Below are 11383 nucleotides of genomic sequence, written 5' to 3' on the forward strand. Positions count from 1 at the left end.
ATGCAGAGAAGGCGTTCGATAGAATAAACTGGCAATTCCTGGACCAAACTATGCGTAAATTCGGCTTCAAAGACGCATACCTAGAGGGGGTCCGTAGATTATACCAAAACCCATCAGCAACGGTAAAATTACCAGGAGGCAATAACCAGAGGTTTGAGATTACAAATGGTACTCGACAGGGATGCCCCTTATCTCCTCTCCTCTTTGCATTAACCATAGAACCGCTGGCATCAGCAATACGACTCAATAGAGACATCCAGGGAATAGAAATTGGACAAAGGCAGCACAAAATATCCCTATTTCCGACGATGTCATCCTAACCCTCTCCAAACCCCAAATTTCCCTACCCAACCTCCATAAAGAACTCTCGGGATATAAGATAAATCAAGACAAATCAGAGGCCCTGAATCTCAGTCTGCCAGAGCCAGAGGTGAAACTCCTCAAATTAAACTTCAACTATCGTTGGAGCTCCTCTTGTATCAAATACTTGGGAGTTAAGATATCGAGGACCTACCAAACCCTATATCATTATAACTATCCGGCCCTGTTCAAAAAAATCAAACAGGATTTAGAAAAATGGGGAGGATATCAAATATCATGGATCGGGAGGATGGTCTCGGTCAAAATGAACATACTCCCTAGGTTACTATATTTCTTCCAGACCCTCCCGGTCCCCATCTCTGGTTCAGAACTAAAAAATATTAAAAAATCAATTTTCCACTTTATTTGGCAAGGTAAAAAACCTAGAGTCGCCAAAACGGTTCTCATGGCCTCAAGGGGGAGAGGAGGACTAGGAGTTCCAGACATGTCAAAATACTACCTGGCCGCACAACTACGGCAGGCAGTGGTCTGGAACGCTAACCCCAAAACAATACTGTTGGCTAGGTATAGAAACACACTATGCCGGGACGCCCTCACTACCAGCTTGCCTTTGGTCCATGAGTAAGGAAGACATGCCAAGTAATAAATTCCAACTAGGCCCGATGAGACACACTTGGGAGATTTGGACGAAATGCAGATATAAATTTAAGCTCACGACACCTCACTCTCAACTTACACCAATTCACAAAAACCCAAAATTTCCACCTGGATGTGAGCCCAGACAATTCGATCAATTTGAAACCAAAAATATCAGAGCAATTGTCGACCTCCTGAGCATTGGGCAGTTCCTGAGCTACCAAAATTTACGAACCAAATATGAGATACGAGAACTAAACGTTTTCAAATACCTACAAATTCGGCACTTTACCCAAACATTATCCCCAACGTTGGAATTTCCCCCTCTCACAGGCTTTGAAAGGCTCTGCAGGGAGTCCGGCCATCAGAAAGGTCTCATAACACAAATATGCGCAGAGCTAGAGAGAGCTTCAGAAGCCCCCACACATGACTATATGCTGCATTGGGCAGCAGAATTGGACATTGTTATAGACCGAGAGGACTGGGAAAGTATTTGGGAAACAGCCTCAGGAACTTCCATATGTACCACAATAAAAGAGAATATTTATAAAATCTTGTTTCGCTGGTATCTTACCCCAGCCAAAATTAACCAAATCTACCCCCTGGCCTCCGACCTGTGCTGGAGAGGCTGCGGTCAAAAGGGGGACATGTCCCACATCTGGTGGTCATGTCCAGAAATTCAAAAATACTGGGAATCTATACACAATCTTATAATAGAGGTCACAGACCTCACAATCCCTGTTGAACCGCTGACCTACCTATTGGCCAGGCCCCTAGAGACACTGGACCGACCAACAGGCAAATTGATCTCCTTTATTCTTACGGCGGCTAGATGTGCGGTGGCAGCCGCCTGGAAGAAGGTGTCCCCCCCCCTCCAGACAGACAGTGATAAACAGAATCAATGAAGTAAAAGAAATGGAGAGACTGTCAGCATTCCTGAAACGATCCACTACCTCCTTCTATAAGACTTGGGACCCGTGGTTCACACGAATGGCCCAGACCTAAAGAACCATCACATGAGAATGGACGTGGGAGTCCCAATGGGAGGTGGAAACTGACCGAGCGGTCCAGGGCAGGAGGGTGGTACACCCACTCCCCCCCACCCCCCTTCCTTCCCTCTTCCCTCTCTCTTCCCCTCCTCCCCTTCTCTTTTTCTGCTTCAACCTTCACGTTACCCCGACTGACCCTGGAGGAACAGGGGGACGTGGAGATTCTTTCTTTCATTTGTTGAAAACTGTATTAGGCCACAAACGAACTGTTTTCGGAAATGTGTTGACTATTACTACTGCCTAATAAAAAAAATTGAAACAAAAAAAAAAGAACCCATGATGGGGGATACCGAGCAGAGCACCCCGCCTAACGCCCACTGGGAGGCAAACTCCGAAACCGTCCCAGCGGACTCGGCGTACGTGAACTCTGCCCGAATACGGGAGTGCACCAGCGCCCGGAATACTGCCACGATGTTCGTTGGGACCCCCCTCTCCAAACACTGCTTCCTGGTCTTGTAAATGGCTACCTTAGCCACTGCCAGGAGCAGGTTGACTAGGAGATCCCTAGGCTTATTGTCTCGGGACACTGGGCACCCAAAAATAAAATGATGAGGAGAGAAGTTTAACAAGAACTTCAGGAGAAGGCTCCTCAAGGTGGATAAGAGGGGCTGCAGTCTGGCGCAGCTCAGATAAATGTGGAATACGGACTCCCGCTCGCCACAGAAGGGACAGGCGGCGGGGGAGTCCGTGAAGTGTGCCAAGTACTCTCCTGTGCTCAGTGCACCGTGGAGGACCCTCCAACTCAAATCCCCAGCGGGACGGGGAACCAAAGCTGAATAGAGCTCTCCACCGGGGTCTCTCGCCCTCGTTCCCAAGAAATAACCGCCTCCAGATGGTATCTGGGCGGGTGACAAGGACGAGGTAGTGCACTATATGGAGCACCAGAGAATACAGGACTTTCCTCGGCATGCCGCGAAAACATGCCGGGGACATATCCCCCAACCTGCTGAGGTTGGGGGAGATAGGAGCCGATGGGGTTGCCGTGGTTTGGGTTCCACGCAAAGATCCGGAGAGCTGAAGTTGATAGGTTGACAAGGCTCTCCGGTCTGCAAAACCCCCTCGATGAAGGTGCGTGAGTCGGGGTGGATTGCATCTTTAATCTCCTGGATCAAACGACGAGGGACACGGGCAGTAAGCATACCCATACGGGGCGCAAGCACCTCTGCTCTTACCCAGTCCCGCCGCTCATAGTCCAGGAGATCCCCGACTCTGGTCACCTGTGCCAGGATTAGCCGGCGACAAATAGAGGGTGAATTCAACATCCGAGCCCCCACTGCCGGATTATACAGCAGGGGCTCGGCGAGGAAATCAACCCCCACCGCCTGTTCCTTCCTGGTCGCGGAGACCAGTTTCCAGGCCTTTAATAAGTCCCGGTAGTATGCCGGCTGCTCCGAGAGGTTTCTACCTAAACCCTCGAGCCTGATGATATACAGTTGCCGGTCATACCTCATACTGCGCAGCTGGCGAAAGAAATTGGTCGCCAGTTGGCACCACTGCGGAGACAGATCCGCGAATAGGTATCTCTGCAGGTATTGGAGGCGGAAAGTGTGTAACTGGGAGCGGACACACACCACTCCCTGTCCACCCTCCTCCAAAGGAAGGCACGCAACCCCTGCAGAGACCCAATGCTTCCCCATCCAGAGAAAATCCATTAATCTCCTCTGGATCTTGTTGATAAATTCGGGGGGCGGACCCATGGCTATCAGCCGGTGCCAAAGCTGACTGGCCACCAGCTGGTTCATCACCAGGGTTCTTCCCCTAAGGGAAAGCATTCTCGACAGATACAACCATGACCCCAGACGAGCAATGACTCGTTCTTCAAGTTCACTGAAGTTTTCTGGGGCTGGGTCCTCCGCAGAAGACAGGTAGACTCCCAGATATTTGAGAGTATCGCTCCCCCATGAGATATTACGAAACGCGGGGGGCAAAGAGTCCACCTGTAAGGGACCCACCAAAATGCCGGAGCACTTGGACCAGTTGATCCGAGCAGAAGAGGCCGCGATGTAGACCTCTTGGCACGCTTGTGCCCGCTCCAGATCATCTAGGTCCTGGGCCACGAGGAGCACATCATCGGCATAAGCCGACAGGACTACCCGCATGCTGGGCTCCCGCAGCACCAGCCCGGTGAGCCTCCTCCTCAGTAGGCAGAGGAAGGGCTCGATGGCCAGCGCGTATAGTTACCCAGACAGGGGACACCCCTGACGTACTCCCCGACCAAACACAAAAGGTGCCATCAGGGACCAATTAATTTTTACCAGACACTCTGCAGAGGCGTACAGCATCTGGAGAAAGCCCACAAATTGTGGGCCAAAGCCAAACTCCCTCAGGGTCTGCATGAGGTAACGGTGATCCACCCTGTCAAATGCCTTCTCCTGATCTAGGGACAGGAGGGCGAGTGACAGACCAGTCCTCTGCACGTGGTGTAGCAGGTCCCGGACCAGAAAAATGTTGTCATGAATGCTCCGGCCCGGGACAGTATAGGACTGGTCGGGGTGAATCACCTCTGCCAGCACGGACTTGAGCCTCAGCGAGAGCGCTTTGGCTACGATCTTATAATCCGTGCTGAGCAGTGAGACCGGTCGCCAGTTAGAGATCTGGCGGAGATCCCCCTTCTTCGGCAGCAGAGACAGTATTGCCCGCCGACATGAAAGGGGCATCTCACCAGTCTCCAAGGCTTCGGCCAGGACCTCGGTGAAATCAGGTCCCAGCATCTCCCAAAAAAACCGGAAGAACTCCACAGTCAGCCCGTCTAGCACCGGCGCTTTTCCGTGGGACATGAGATTAAGAGCTTCAGAGAGCTCAGCCAGAGTCAAAGGTAACTCAAGCCGTTCTCTTCCACCCTCGCCGACCGTGGGAAGCCCCTCCCATAAGACCCGGCACGCATCCGGCTGGATGGACTCCGGAGTGAAAAGATCTACGTAAAACCTCCGGGTTCTGTCCCGGATGCTCTCCGGGTCAGTCAGAGGGGTACCGTCCTCTGCTAGCAAGCAGGTGATATGTTTACGGTTTCCCCTCTTTTTCTCCAGCGCATAGAAGAGGCGCGACCAGCGACCCTCTTCCCGAAGGAAGTGGATGCGGGATCGCACATACGCCCCCCGAGCTCTCCGATCTTCCAAGTCTCGGAGAGCGCACTTCCTCTCCACGTACGCACACTGCAGGAATTGGTCTCCTGCCACAGACAGCCGCCTCTCGAGATCGAGTACCTCTTCCCTAAGGGTCTCGATCTCAGCATCGCACCGCCTGCTGGCACCTTTAGTGTGCTCTTGACAAACGAGGCGCAGATGAACCTTGCCAACGTCCCACCACTGCTCTAACGTGGCAAAGTCTGACCTGCAACCTCTCCAGGCCATCCAAAAGTCTCGGACCAACGTCGCAAACCCCTTGTCCTCCAACAACGTATTGTTGAAATGCCAATAGGCGGCCGAGGGCGCTGCTGGTATTAGCGCCACCGTCACGGGAGGGCCCTCACCATCCGCGGGAGGGCCCTCACCATCCGCGGGAGGGCACTTACCAATAGACCAATAGAGGGCCTTCACTACCAATAAAGTGCCTGCCCAAAACTCCGCACTAAGAGGGTTCAGTTCAGACAACTCCCAGATGTAATCGGAAGTGCTCACCAAAACACCCTCCAAACCCCCACCCACGGGGGTCAGCCCTAACCCATCTCCTTCCTCTGGTGACGCAAACTGGGGCCTTTTATTCCTATGTGCGTCACCCGAAGGTGGTACAACCAGAAGGGGATCCCGGTCGCCCCCGGGTCCCCAAAGACAGGTATCTTTTTTGTGTCCGGTGGGGTAAATTCACCGAAACACAAGTCTCCGGGGGATGCTCTCCAACCCAGAGGGGCGTTGGGAGGCTCCCCAATGTCTATCTCTAGGGGTAAGGCCTCATGCTGTTGAGCACTTTGGCCTTCCACCCCAGAGACGTCGGGTACCTCCTCTTGCATTCCCTCCAGATCTTCGAGGGGGGGGGCTGTTCATTTATGGGATCCGGCTCACACTGATTAATCTCAACCAGTGGGCCGGATGGAGCCACCTTGTGCGGAAATGATGTTGCGTTCCCTTTTGAAGACATCCGTTGGTGAACGTAATCCATTTCACCCTTCTCGACCTCCTCAAACGCCCTCTTGTTTTTATTTTTAAATTTGCTCTTCCTGGGGATTGATTCCCCAGGAGAGGGTGCCGCTGCCTCCCCAGCAGGAGCTTCCTCCTGCTCCCCCGCACCCTGTGCGGTGCTTACAATGGGGGTAAGCTGTTCTTGTGGGGGTACAGCGACAACAGAGGGTGACTGTTGTGGGGTGGCTTTTACATTCTCTCTCTGATCTTTAGGTAGAGGTGCAGATGTCGCCGCCCGAGATGGGGCAGCGACATCTTCTGTGGTCCCAGGGGGGACCTGGGCCCTCGAGGGCTTTACCTTCTCCCTCTGTTCTTTTGGGAGAGGTGCAGACGTCACCGCCCGAGATGGGGCAGCGACATCTCCTATGGTCCCAGGGGGGACCTGGGCTCTCGAGGGCCCCGCTGTGGTAGGCACAGTGGTACCGGGTGTCTTGGCAGAGGGAGGGGCGGGTGCAGGAGCTGAGGTGGGATTCCTGTTCCCTTTGGGTCAACTCCTACGAGTGTGCCCCAGCTCCTTGCACAGATAACACCTAACCCCCTCCGTGCCATAGAAAAAAATATATTGAATGCCCTCGTAGGGCACCCTAAAGGAACCCTCCACAGATTCTGTGCTCCCCGGCAGCAGCAGTTGTACCTGCCGCCTAAATCAGAGCACATGCCTCAGCGCCCTATCCCTGCACCCCAAAGGCAATTTTGTTATAGGAGACTTAATGTCTCCCAGGGTTTGCAGGTGCGGCCGCAAGAGGCTGTCTGGGATGAAGGGGGGCACATTTGAAAGGATGACCTTTGTGCCTAACCCCTCCATGGGTTCTATAGGGATGTAGATCCCCCCTACATTGATGCCTTTCTGCACCAGGGTGTGGGTGGCAGCCAGCGTACGGAGGAAGAAAATGCCCCTCCCATACATCTTGCTGGCCGCCACCACAGCAGAGGGACCCACAACGTCTGCCACAGCCCTTACATAGATCTCCATGTTCAGGCCAGGTGACATTGGGCATCTCACCCCAAGCTTCCTGCTCACACCGGGCGTGGCCCCAGCATTGTTGTTGCTGGGGTCGACGCCTGCAGCTGTTATCTGCGCCCATGTTTGAACTGGGGCCACAGGGGCCACGCTGCTAACATGCGCTGGGGGAGGCGTGGCCAGGGCACTGGAAGGACCAGGCCTAGGGCTGTGACTAATAGTGTTGCTCCTAGGGGCCACAGTTTTTGGTGTCCTGTATCCGGGTGTGGTCCCCGTTGCTACACTACTCCTACCGCCTTTAGGCATGATAATATTAAGTCTTTTAGTCAGGGGAGGAGGTAATATTTAAAGAGAAAGGTGCAAAGAGGAACTGTCCTTTTAAGAACCAATTAACCTCTCTGCAAAGGGAGGGCGAAAAAAAGACAGCTTTTAAAACCTGCTGTAGTTTTCCTCCTTTTCCCCTTATTACTCTCTCTCTCTCTGTTGCAATAAGCCACACAATTTATAAGTCTTTAAAGAAAAGACACAGAGCCTTTAATTGCAGGTGAGAAAAGAGGAATCAAGCTTAAGAAGAAAAAAAAATGAAATTAGAAGTAAAACAACCAGTAAAACAACCAGTGTTTGGGGAGGGGAGAGGGGTTGAAAGCTACAGTTTCCAGCCAGCCAAAGTGCAGCTTGTGCTGGGTTGAAAAACCACTGCAGTCCCTGGGTGAAAAAACAAAAACCGGTTTTTTAAAACCCCAAAAACAACCTTTAAACCTCTACAAAACACACAATCCCCCACAGTTTCACTCCAAAATAACACAAATGAAAAGAAGAATACAACCTGATTCCACAATGCCTAGGAGCTCTGTACATACACTTTTGAGTGACGCAGCAGAAGGTGATAGTGCTGTGGTGAGTGAAGCGGCAGCAGGTGATAGTGCTGAGGTGAGTGAAGCGGCAGGTGATAGTGCTGAGGTGAGTGATGCGGCAGCAGGTGATAGTGCTGAGGTGAGTGAAGCAGACGAACAGTGCGTGTGGTTTTAAATGTTCGAATGAGCGACCTAATGTCTCAATTTTTACATGGTGTGGCGATTTCACTTCTCATTCGCCACACCCGTGGCTACATTGACAAATAGGTTGCCCACCTCTGCTATAAGCTCTCACGAGCAGGGGCCCCATCACCTATTTGTATCTGTTTGTGCATATCTGTCCTCACTTGTATGTAACTGTTTATGTAATATACACCCGCACAGGAGTGAGGAGAAAGGTGTGTGTGTGTGTGTGTGTGTGTGTGTGTGTGTGTGTGTGGGGGGGGGGGGGGGGGGGGGGGGGGGGCCTTCCGACCCACGTGCAACCTCGGACTCAGCCTTACACACATACATACGTCTTATTAATTAATACATAAAAAACGTAATCATTTTCCACAGGACGTTCACTCTAAGGGTGACTGATTTTTTTCCTAAAGAAGTGGATTATATATATGGATGGATGTATTTATTTATATAGCGCCATCTATGTATATATCACAGCAGTATTACACGTGACATAATATAACACATAATGGGAATAAGCACTTCAGACATAAAAGTGACATTTCGGAAAAGGAGTCCCTGTCCCGAAGAGCTTACAATCTAAGTGGTAAGTAGGAAGAACGTACAGAGACAGTAGGAGTGTGTTATGGGAAATGTGTCTGCAAGAGGCCATGGTCGATGTATGAGGCGTAAATAGTTTCAGCCATGCAGCTACCCATACGATTTGTTTAAAGAGGTGTAGGATGGGTCTTAAAGGTGGATAGAGAGGGTGCTAATCGGATAGCAGTTGCATTATTAAGTTTACATTTTTGCCGGCCTGTAATATCGGACGGTCTCTCTCCTCTCCATGAACAACATTCCTGTCCCCTACCTACACGTCCTGCCCCCCCCCCCCCCCTGAACCTGCTTTGCCCCCAATACAGCAAGCTGTTGTGTGCTCCTCCTTCTCATGCAGATAGAACACATGGTTCCCTGTACAGCCAGAGGCCCTTCTCCCCCTCCTTGTCTCACGCCTTCCCCTCTCAGGTTATTTACCTTGCTCTCCTGGGTGATGTCTTGTATGGACAGCTGCACCATGGGGTTTGGTTCCTTTATTACTTTCTTTAACTGATGGGACAAAAAACAATACATCATGCCACATTTCTAAACTGCTTGATCCGATCTGACTGTATGAGTCTCAGTTATAATAGACTATGGAGTTTGTATATCCTCTGTATGTAAAGTAATATCACTGAAATACTTGGAGTTGGAAATCTGTAAATGTGTAAGTTTGTTTTGTGATCATATTTTCTTTAACTGTGAAGTTCCCCCAAAATATGACCAAAATCTTGAAAATGAGCTCAATGTGATTCCTTTTACATCAGATTGTCAACGTCATTTTTACGAGCGTTTTTTTTAATTTGATTTAAATGAAAAGGCGCAATGCCTGCAGTAAGGTTTTCTCACGGCAACCTCTGCTGTTTATTCTCATTTGCTCAACCATAGCAGGCATCACAGAGCTATTATCCATGCAGACCTCAGAGAAACTCATCACAGAAACAGTCTTATGCTGTTTAGCGGTGTCACAAAACAGGAGGAGTTTAGCAGCCATGTCAACTTCCGTCCTGGGCTCACTGTTTTTCTTCTTTTAATACAACATTGAGCTTAGAAATTGGTGAGCAGATGAAAAACTAGAGGACAAAACAGACACCTTCTGTATATTATGGTGCAGAAATATTCTGAAAAATTAAAAAGTGCACCTTTAAATGAACCTTTACATCTTTAAATGAGTGTCTCCTTGAAGCTCTCATAGGACTCGCCCTTTTTTCTTCTGTATGACTTTCCTTCCTATTCTGATATTAAAAAAGTTAAATAAAGTTCACGTAATATTATATATCTATATTAAGCAGGTAAAGGGACAGGTCAACGTCAGTCAACGTAAACATGTCTGTGCAGTACACATCTTTTAGTCAGGGGGATCTTCCGATCAACAGGACTAGTGCAACAATTAACCAGCTGGGTGACCATTCTATAGAAGGACCTATTCTATGTATGGTTACCCAACTACTGTAGTGCTCATCTGCATTGGCTGCCACTTCCTAAATTTTAAAAACCTTCCATTTTCAGTTTGCCATCACGGATCAGGTGCAAATTGTGCATATATTTGAATGACCTATGATGTACTTACAGGGAGGTCCTGTGCCCGGTCTAGGTAGACGATCAGGATAGCAGCAGAGGGCTCCTCTTGCGTCTTTGCAGTTATCTCTCTATTGACCTTCATAATCTGTGTAGAATCAAGGGTGAGGGTAATATGGCAGCCAGAACTTTCTCTTCTCTAACTCACATTGACCAAAGCAGCATGGATCTGTATTAACTCTTTCACATTCTTTTGCATTGCAGGCTTCTCTGGTTACAAAGGAGTTAAGTATAACTATTCAACACCTATCACTATAAACATGGAGCCAACCTGGAAGGGACTCACCTCGGTTTACCTGTCACTATTTTGATTGTAAGATCTTACGTGTAAGGCGGACCAGAAGCAAGCTTTTGTCTAAAGGTCTGATCTCTGAAGTGCCGTTGAGACTCAGTATCACCTACACCTTGTTGTATAAGTAGTAGGCATTGTAGATTATAATGAAGAGGAAGAAAAATAATAAGATGACAAGGGTGACAACGGTGATAAGAAATGCCATCGGAGAGAGAATCGATTTAGCAGGGTGCTTCTAATTGAGTGGGGTTGAGAGATGGGACTTTGAAAGGTTCCTGTAGCTAGTAATTGGTCTGAACTTTTCTCCTTTGGGGGTTGGTACCCTGTGTGCATTCCTGTTGACAAGTATGACTGCTGGACTGCACTGCCGAGTGCTGGATGTTACACTGACAATCACTTTCTGCCCCCTATATCCACATGTGAAGATTCAGTTCAGGGAAAGAGATATTGTGGTGACCTGCGATGACATCACAAATATAAAATAAACTACATCATCCTTGTCACGAGAGACCAGGCAATTGACACCTTTTTACCAAGATCATGCATTGAGCAAAACGAGTTAATGAAATAAATTGTACATTTATTCACAGGAAAAGGCAAACACACCATGTTACACAAACTACAGCAAAAAGACACACTTACTTGGGAATTGGGGTAACACCCTAGCCTCTCCTAATTGCAGGAAATCCTCACCCTGATAACAGTTGCAAAAACAGGACAGAAAATATTCCAGGCAGCTTTCGCTGAAGCGGCCCTTTTCTTGCTGGAGACTTGAATCTGGACACTTAGAATCTGAGAATCTTAGAGGACTGGAAAAC

The 11383-nt window shown here is 49.5% G+C and overlaps 1 long non-coding RNA gene across 1 annotated transcript; it reads right to left on the minus strand.

The window, feature by feature from the left end:
* Positions 1-9114: 9114 nt before the first annotated feature.
* On the minus strand, positions 9115-10905 carry LOC142489849 (uncharacterized). The gene is made up of 3 exons (XR_012799953.1): positions 10560-10905; positions 10266-10361; positions 9115-9205 (listed from the first exon to the last, which is right to left on the minus strand). It is a non-coding gene; the product is annotated as an uncharacterized LOC142489849 (long non-coding RNA).
* Positions 10906-11383: the final 478 nt, after the last annotated feature.

This window comes from Ascaphus truei, chromosome 3 (genome assembly GCF_040206685.1).
Source record: "Ascaphus truei isolate aAscTru1 chromosome 3, aAscTru1.hap1, whole genome shotgun sequence".
Taxonomy (NCBI): Eukaryota; Metazoa; Chordata; class Amphibia; order Anura; family Ascaphidae; genus Ascaphus; species Ascaphus truei.